General features: G+C 42.1%; 1 long non-coding RNA gene across 1 annotated transcript in view; it reads left to right on the top strand.

Moving 5' to 3' along the window:
• The first annotated feature begins 4,809 nt into the window (after positions 1 to 4,809).
• LOC310713696 overlaps positions 4,810 to 8,840 on the top strand; it is an 11,998-nt gene continuing 7,967 nt past the window's right edge. The window contains exons 1-2 of the long non-coding RNA XR_014529412.1: positions 4,810 to 5,094; positions 5,447 to 5,615. This is a non-coding gene — a long non-coding RNA (uncharacterized lncRNA). The remainder of the gene's footprint in view (positions 5,095 to 5,446; positions 5,616 to 8,840) is intronic.

Below are 8,840 nucleotides of genomic sequence, written 5' to 3'. Positions count from 1 at the left end.
GGATTCCAGTTTGTGACTACATGTATGTAATGGAGTCACGCTGGTTTCAGTGGAAGTAGCAGACCTGTGTGTACAGATGAGAGGCTAGCATAAGAGTCTGAATGCACATCAGAGTTCTGCACCTGCAACATCACAGGACGATGGTGCATGTTGGGAGACAATCTGGATTACCTTCAGGACACCTTTGCAAGGACCATGGGTACCGCTTAAAATCCATTTTCACTTACTTATCTTCATCTACATATATCCAAAAGCAAAATGTTTTAAAAGAAAACAAACTATGGTTTGGCTATATTTATCTTTCTTACATTGCTTTCTTGATAAATGCTGTTTTAAGTGGTTACAAAAAATAAATAAAATAAAATATTTATCTGTTGAATGCATAAGCTTTTTGCTGCAAACTGATGAAGAAGCCATAATTAAGAGGAAAGATCAAGTACTTCTGCTCTAAGCAAAAGTAATTTGCAACAGTGAATTAATGAATTTTTTTATTGGGATTTGAAGTGAAGTTTGTTTTGTTTATTGTTTCAGGGGTATTTATTTATTTATTCTCCCTGATTTTGTCATCCCTTGTGTCTTTTTCTAGCTGCCATTTTTCCTTCTTAATAAAGCTGAAAACAAATTTGCTTAAGAGATAGTACTGTGCTTTTGTGTGCTGCACAAATATAAGATGGGGGACACAGGGTTTGCCTGTAGTAGATGTGAAAAGGATCTAGGGGTCTTAGTAGACCAGAAGCTTAACCTGAGTCAGCAGGGTGATGCAGCAGCAAAAAAAAAAAAAAAAGAGCTCATGCTATTCTAGGCTGCATCAACAGAAGTATAGTGTCCAGATCAAGGGAAGTAATCGTGCCGCTCTATTCTGCCTTGGTCAGGCCACACCTGGAGTCCTGTGTCCAGTTATGGGCACCACAATTTAAAAAGGATTTTGGCGAACTGGAATATATGCAGAGGAGGGCAACGAAGATGATTGAGGATCTGTAAATAAAGCCTTATTAGACAAGGCTGAGGGAGCTGAGTTTGCTTAGCCTGAATAAGGACAGACTGAGAAATGATAGCCATCTTTAAATATCTAAAGGGTTGTCACATGGAAGATGGAGCAAGCTTGTTTCCTCCTGCTCTGAAGGGTAGGAGCCAAGCCAATAACTTCAAGTTACAAGAAAGGAGACTCCAACTAAACACCAGAAGAAGAAGAGTTTGGATTGGATATCCCGCTTTTCACTCCCTTTAATGAATCTCAAAGCGGCTAACATTCTCCTTTCCCTTCCTCTCCCACAACAAACACTCTGTGAGGTGAGTGGGGCTGAGAGACTTCAGAGAAGTGTGACTGGCCCAAGGTCACCCAGCAGCTGCATGTGGAGGAGCGGGGAAGCGAACCCAGTCCACCAGATTACAAGTCTACTGCTCTTAACCACTACACCATAATGGAAGAACTTTCTGACAGTAAGAGCTATTTGACAGTGGCACAGACTCCCTCGGGAGGTTGTGGACTCGTCTTCATTGGAGGATTTTAAGCAGATGTTGCGTGGCCATCTGCCATGGATGCTTTAGTTGTGATTCCTGCATTGCAGGGTGTTAGGACTAAATGACCCTTGGGGTCCCTTCCAGCTCTACAATCCTATGATGCTATGATTATAGGAAGCACAAAAGGATTGGGAACTAATAGAGGAAAACAATGGAAGCAGGAGTGCTCGTCTGATGGTTAGGCGACCCGGGTAGAATCAAACATTTTAGTGTGGCTGACTGAAGCAGATTTTGTAAGCCAGGATTGCTGATGCTGCATTTCAGAACCAGCACTGCTTATTTATTTTATTTATTATTAGCACTCAAGAGCCTGTCCCCTCCTCCAAATGACTGCAGGGTGTGGGTTTCAGAAACATCACAATTAAAGTACATTGTGCATAAAACAAAACCGCAAGAACAACCCATGAGTGTCTGCTTTTCTGCGTTCCTGTGTCTGCAGCTCTGTAAGATGTGCTCTGCAGCCTGCCTGTATGTTGCACAAGTTGCACAGGCTTGGATACTTAGATCTGTGCATGGAAGGAAACTGATTAAAATGTAAGTTTCCTGTGCCCCTCTTCCCTTAGACCCTGCCCACCCCTGAAAAGCCTCTCTGTAGGAACATTCCTGAACAATGTGGGATGGGGACTGGGGGAGCGGAGAGGGTTACTGCTAGGGGTTGATGAAATTACCCAAATTCGGATGAAGCCCTTTTCTGTGAGTAATGACTCTGCCAGATTTCAGGCAGTTCTCTTCTCTCCCAGCAGCCCTCCAGAGCCCTATACCACTTTGTTCAGGAGTGCCCATTGCCTCCCCCCAAAGAGAACCCCGTCAATTTTGATCACTCTGTTAAGGATAATCTAAGGGGGATGGGGAGGAATTTTTTAAAAAAGTGTTTTCTTCCTATCACAGATTGCTGGCACTTCTACCACTAGAGGTTAACATATTGCCTGCCTGCTTTTAATAGAAACATTCTTCATGCATTCTAACAAATCACGTATCTCTGAATTCTGCATATAAAGTTGTAATTCCGTCAAGGGCTTGTAATGACATTGATAAATGATGTCACCAAAAACCCCTTGCTTGAAATACAGCTTTAATTATGGACACCTGGGTCCTTATTATTCCTTATATTATTTCTGTCATAGCACTATCTTGTCTTAGTAGCTGGGCCTCCATAGCAATTTGCTTTATCAGCAGCTCAAGTAATGCAGTAGAGCAGTGCAGCCCCTCTCCATGTTGATACACTGTGCTCGGGGTAATATAGATTGGTAGGATTTTTAAAATAATGCAGAGCTGCAACAGTAAATATCACGTTTAAGTTATTCTAAGGGTGAAACGACACCTGATGATCCGTGGTGCTGTGCTTTCCCTTTGTGGTTTGTGCTTTGTTTTGTTTTTAAATGCAAAGCAGCCCTGTAGCGGAAACAGGGAAGGGGGGCAAAGGGCTGATTAAAAGTTTCCCTTCCTGTCTTTTGCCTGCTCACAATCACCCCCCAAAGATGCTTTACCATTAGTGGGGCGGGGGAGTTACACTGATCCAATAGCCTTACTTCTGTTCCTCAGAAAGCAGCTGGAGGCTGCAATCAGTTTTGCGCAAACAAAGGGCGGGAGGGAAAGGGCCAAGTAGCTTCTCCCCATGCCCTCCACTCAAGACTGCAGCCTTGACCACAGCAGCTTTGCATTTAAGAATAAAATAAAAAAAAATGCAACAGTCACCCAGCTGGCATCGGGGGTGCCAACTTGAATAAAATATTGAGGGACCCAAGCAAGCCCCACCCCACATAATTGATCGCAAGAGGTGGTGCATGCATACCATTTGAATGGCAATGCCCATCAACTTGGAGGGCAACCCCCTCAAATATTTTATTGGGGAAATGAAGGGACCTCAGCCCTTAGGAGTTGGCGCCTCTGCTGAGCATTGTCTGCACACTGGCCCTGAATCTCAGACGGTTCAGGGTGCTGCAACAAGCTTCCATAGTGAAAGACCATAAATTACAGAAGCCTTGCGGCTAGCTGCAGCTTCAGACAAGCTCACCCAAGGACAGGGAACATTCAAGTTTGCAATGGCCCTGAAGTTCCCTTTTCCTAATACTAAAATAAAGATATTCACTCCCCCCAGCACCACTAATCTGTAAAATGGGGAAGAGAGCAGTGGTAGGTCCAGGTTTCCTTCTAGGTATAGAGGAGTATGCTAGTCTTGCAAATGGACTGGGCTTGCATGTACCCACCACTTATATCAACCAGCATCTCCTTAATGTTGTGCACACCGCAGCCTCCAATCAGGGGAGGGATTTCAGGGATGCCTGCGCCTATCCAGAGTTTAGTTTCCTTGGAGTAAAGGTCAATGGATACTGAGGAGTCTTTAAGATATATGGTTTTATTTACATATATATACAACCTGGTGGATGGGTTCACAGTATTAACACACCACAAATCCTGCCTCCCTATTTGATTCCCAGAGAGATCCTCAAGCCATAGCACTGGGTTCAGGGCTGGATTTAGGTTTGATGAGGCTGTTAGCTACTGGAGGTAATGGGGCCCTTTATATGTCCAGCTGTCCTTTGTCAACAACAAATTGACGCTGTTTTTAGTGTTGAATATATGCTATATGGTAATTTATGGACCTAATAGGAATCTAAATCCATTTGCACATAAAAAATATGTATTTTATCAAAGTAATTGTTGAACTGAAATACAATTAAGAAGAAGTATATTAATAGTGAAATACAATTAAGAAGTATATTAATAGTGAAATAATTATTAAGTTCTAACTTAAAATGATTTTTTTATTCATAACAAACTTAATAATGCAAACACATTGGCATTTGGCAATAACAAAAGTTCCTTTAGAAGTGAGCAAACCAGTGATATTTTAGGGAGCAGGCAGGCCCCATTACTTACATCACAACACAAAGCACTGTTGCTGTATGCAGGTTTTATTTGTTTTTTATCTTATATTTTGGAAATGTACATCCAGGGGGTTTTTTCTTTAATTTTTTGGGGGCTCCACAAGAGAGTGGGGCCGTAAGCTATAGCTTGTTTAGCTTATACTTAAATCCGGCACTGACTGGGTTCAGCACAGATCAAGACTAGCCTCTATATCTCCAGCTTCCAGGCCTATTATTCTCCTTGCTGGGATGGATGTGGCATCCAGCCAGGTGAGAAGTGGCGAGAAAATGCCTATCCCACCACCTAAAAGTATGGCAACACATCTTTGCTTAGCTAACCCTTTATGATGCTGATGATAGTGACCAATGCCATTAGCTTAACAAAGAAACGGATTTGACCAGTTCACCAGGTATTCTCTTGCAGGTTCTAACTTCAAAGACACAGAATCACAGGCATGGAAGGGACCCATGGAGCTACCGGTAATTCAGACTGATCCCCATCCCACCCCCATAACAAGATTTGTGCAGCTGCTCTGGTTTCAGTGATGGCAGCATCACATACCTGTATTGAGACTCCAGTCAAATGACTTTGATTAAACTAGAGTTGTGTGTGTGCATGTCTCTCTGAATTCAGTAAGGTTTCCTTCCTGATACATCTGTTCAGCATTGCAGAGTAAATAATTTCTAGGTGCTATTGGAGAAAATGGTAAGAAGAGAATACAGTATTTAACTGTGTATGCAAGAACTTCTGGCTGGCCGATAATTTCCTAATGGGAAATGACAGCTTAAATAGTTTATGAAAACAGCATTCCTCTAAAAGTTGCAGGCAGTAATTTGTATATGTAACGTGAAGAACAGAGGACAGTATTTTAAAGGAACGTTTCACAGGCTTCTTAGAACTATGAGAGCTATTTATTTAAAATTGCTTCAATTTTTTCTTGAAGAAGGAAACAGTTTGGAGATCAAAGTGAGCAGTACTGTTATTTCTGTCACTAAAATTGCAGATTAGGGTCTTTGTCAGTGTTGCTCTTTGGGTGGTCATGTGTCCTATTTTAGAGAGGACAGCCCTCTATATCAAGAGGGCTTGAAGGACTCATCTATTTGAAGTGCTGCCCAGTCCAAGCCCAGCTCAAAGGCTAAGAACCACAAGACTGGAAAAGTTAGCACCTGGACAACAGACTGAGCAGGCATGTGAACCAACCTGCTCACAGTCTCTTCCCTGCTGTGGTGAGTTGTCATTATTTCTAAATGTGAATCTATACATATCAAGGAACACACTTATGCAAATATACATCCTCCTTTTTGGTGGTGCAGTTCCTCTTTGGGTGATAGTAAATCTTCATTCTCTAGGGCAGAGTCTGGATCTGGTGGCCTTCTAGATTTTGCTGGACTACTACAGCTCCCTGAGCAGTGGTTATTGGGGCTGTGGCTAATGTTTCTAACTCTCCTTGGTCTTAAGGGCAAGCTGTCCTGAGATTCCTCCTCATATAGTATCAGCATCTGAGGAACGTTTGCCTTGAATTAACATCATGATTAATTATTTCTGTCCCATTACCTTTGCGATTTCAAATATTTGTTGGAAGTATGGTTGGTGAGTGAGCCAGAAAGCTGACATGTTATTTGCTTATCAAACCGAGGTACAAACTCAAGGCTAAATATCAATGGGATCGTGAAGGTTCCTATAGACTGTGGATTTATGTCCTTCCTCCAAAAATAGCTTTGAGAAAGCACAATGCTTTTCTGAATACCTCACAAGTTGGGGCTGGCAGGAATGTCAGGTTTCTTCCACATGTCTGGAATGGGCAAGATGCCAGTACCAGTTTCTACACTAAAGGTTACATTGCAGAATTATGCTCTGCAGTTTAGTCACCCAAGATTAAAGATCTGGGAACTTGCTTCAGTTTCTGATTTGTTTGCTTGCTTAAAGGGTGGATGAGAGGTTGAAGCAAGCTGAGAAAGAACAAGAGACTCCAGCATAGAAAAGGGACTCTTGGCTGACCAATCCAGGGACAAGTGATCACATAAGCAATACTTGAGTTGCTATCTTGGAAGGGCAAAATACACAGGGAAAGAGTCACTGGTGAGAGGGAGAGAGTGTGTGTCTCAGTGTGAAAAGCCCCAGAAATCTCTATTTAGTAATGTAGATGGGAGGGGTGGGTGGATTTGTATGTGTGTGTAGAAAAACAACTCTGGGAGAACCCCTTCAATTCTACAGATGGGTATCAACCTTCTGCAAGTCTTCAAAATAGATGGAGTCAGTTTGATCAAAGACATTGGTGGAATTTTTCAAAAAAGGAGCATGTGTAAATTTAGGGGAGGCTGCAGACAGAAGGTGCGTGTGGATCTGTTGTACGAGGGGAGTCAGAGCGGGCTATGATGTGGCCAGAAGTTGTGCACCACAGAGGTGAGCCCGAATGTGCGCAGAATACTGCTTTATAAGGATTGGGTTGGCAGGCTTGTCTGTGGGCAATTACAGCCTCCTTCAAACATCTGCAAAGCTGTTGCCTTTACACAGCTTAAGTTGTGCTAAGGATGCTCATGTCACATTCAGGTCAAAGCTGGAATGGAGGAAGAGGAAGAGAAAGAGAGGGGAGCTTCAGAAAGAAGGCTAGGCTGGATTCCCATGTGGGTAGGAGGCTTTGTGGGATATTTGAAAGTGTGCAAGTGCAACATAACTAGAAAAAAATGGGCAGAGTGAGATCACGTGAAATGTCTTGTGATTCTTCTAAAGTTCCCTCTCCCCCCAGGTAAGAATCCCTCTCCCTCCAGGGAGGGATGTCAAGCTAAAGCTTTCTTGTGCCTCCAGTAGTTCACTCAACTGCTGGCCTGAACAAATGGAGCTCAGTTGCCACTTGCACGCCTGCAGAGACTAAAGGCAGAGTTTTTGCCTGACATAAAAAATGGCAGAGCAAGGCCATCAGGTAATTATTCAGCACTGCAATGAATCTGAAGAGATGTTAGGGAAAGTAGATAAATGCATTTAGATAAGGGTAATTAGTAAGATGTTCCAAACTCTGATTCAAAGCAAGCCTTAAAATTACTTAGGGGTTATCCTTGCACTTCTAGGTCACCAGTTCAAGTGTATGGGGGGGGGGCAGGAATGGAAAAGTACCAGCTGTCACTCTACCATCAGAATAGCTTCCATTCCACATGTTTGCAGACATTTGCATACAACAAAAGCACATTGCGAAGACTTCAACAGGCAGTTCCTTGCTGTAAAATGTGAGCAATGGTATGTTGAAGGACCACCCACTCCAACCAATCTCAACCAGGCTGGATAAGGGGGGTCATCTTGCCAACTTTGAAGCCTCGATTCCTCTTATGCGGTGGCAGAATTTTTTTTAAAAAAAAGTTTATGCAATTGTCATCGAACAACGAGAATAATATGAAACAAAGTTGATAGTGAAAACTGTCAGAATGAACAACAGTAATAACCAATAACAATCGGAACACAACCACCCGTTTTAATTCTGGATGAGATCACATGAAATGCCTGTTAATAAAGGTAAAACTAAAAATCCGTCCTTAAAATAAGTGAGAAGTCCAGAAGCAAAGCATGATGGCAACATGAAGGCAGTTGTTTGTCTGCAAGCAATTGGTATTCAGATATGCTTCTGAATGTGGAAGCTCCTCTTCAGATGGCTAATGGCTAGTGATAGCTTTATAATCTTCCAAAAATTTGTCTAATCCCTTTTTACAGCTCATTGCCATCTTTAAATCTTGTGGCATGGAATACATAAAGATGTTACTTATAGATTTATTGAAATACTGACACACCATGTACAATAGAACTCCCTTTTGTCAGTTCTGAACCTACCACCAATACATTTCAATGGGTCAGCCAGACTTCTAGCATTATATGAGGAGATCTCTCTGTTTCATATTCATAATTTTATCACTCTCTGATGTGTTCCTCCTTATTTATCCTTTTTCCATGGTGCAAAATGCACGAAGCCAACAGAAAAGACTAAAAGAGCTAAAGGGAGTAATAAAAATCAAAGCATAGGGGAGGGAGGGTCTTGGACAATAAGAGTAATAGATTTGGGGAAGTATTATGGGAGAGGAAAAGAGAACTTGTTTCCAGCTAAAATGGAAACACACACAACCACTAGATGTTTTTAGGGGAGGGAATACGCTGCTCTGAATTATTAGTATTATTAATCTGATTAATTAGAAGAATATTATACTACCTCTATGTCATAAAAAGTGGCAGGTGCCCTGCCTCCTTTTCACCAGAAGTTCTGCCCCTTTCCCCAGATGTCTTGACTTTTAATATGAACTTTGTATCACTTGATGTAAAATATGATTTTTTTTGGGGGGGGGGAATTGTTTTAGAGTAGGATGTGACCTATGTACATGACATCATCTCATTGCTGCCAATCTGACGGAGCAGTTTTTCAGTCCCCTGACCTAAATGTTTGGGGTGTTACTCCTGTTATGTGAATGTACAGA

The sequence above is a fragment of the Podarcis liolepis genome, assembly GCF_965112155.1.
Source record: "Podarcis liolepis genome assembly, chromosome: 8".
Classification (NCBI taxonomy): Eukaryota; Metazoa; Chordata; class Lepidosauria; order Squamata; family Lacertidae; genus Podarcis; species Podarcis liolepis.
The sequence above is the reverse complement of the archived record's forward strand: the minus strand, read 5'-3'. Positions and strand labels throughout refer to the sequence as shown.